The following is an 854-nucleotide window of genomic DNA, read 5'->3' as shown; positions in this document are numbered from 1 at the left end:
TCTGTCTTACAAACTTTTATTTTTTCAAATTTGATGGACTGTTGGAACAAATTTGTGAGAAGGGACTCAGGGTTCCATGTCTGTCCATCAGCTGGATAATCCTTTGAAAACAGATCAATCAGGCCAAATTTAGTATGGTAGAAGCAGCTGACAAAAGAAGGCTCAAATTCCAAAATGGGTCAGATCCAGTTAGAACTGGGACAGGGGGGGGGAAATCACCCATAAGAATTAATTCATTCAGAGGGAGGCAGAGCCTCTTGATTCTGCTGAACACTCCATTTCAAAGTTCAGCCTTTTCTAATGCTTCCCTTCTGGTCACATAATTATTCCCACTTGCATGACCTGTTGGGTCTACCATTAAGGAAATAGAAACAGTTCCAGGAGCCGAATTTTGTATGCTTTCTTTTAATAAACCTTTTTTTTATACTACCGGTTCTGTGAGCGTGGCTTGGTGGGCGTGGCAGGGGAAGGATACTGTAAAATATCCATTCCCACCCCACTCCAGGGGAAGGTTACTGCAAAATCCCCATTTCCTCCCGATCAGCTGGATTTGGGAGGTAGAGAATAGATGGGGGTGGGGCCAGTCAGAATTTTTATTACCGGTTCTCCAAACTATTCAAAATTTCCGCTACTGGTTCTACAGAACTGGTCAGAACCTGCTGAAACCCACCTCTGAAACCCACCTGTTTTAATCCATGGGACGAGTGCCTAAAGATTTGTAGTCATAATTTACAGTCTGAAACCTGAGCCAAAAGGATGTGGGGTTTTTTCTTGCATTCTCTTCTATATCCCCTTTTCCATTCTCATGCCTGCCCAAGGGACCCAGAGTAGAGCATCTCATTCCAAGAGTCACT

Source organism: Pituophis catenifer, unplaced genomic scaffold, assembly GCF_029215685.1.
Source record: "Pituophis catenifer annectens isolate HBS135680 unplaced genomic scaffold, rPitCat1.0.hap2 SCAF_3, whole genome shotgun sequence".
Classification (NCBI taxonomy): Eukaryota; Metazoa; Chordata; class Lepidosauria; order Squamata; family Colubridae; genus Pituophis; species Pituophis catenifer.
The sequence above is the reverse complement of the archived record's forward strand: the minus strand, read 5'-3'. Positions refer to the sequence as shown.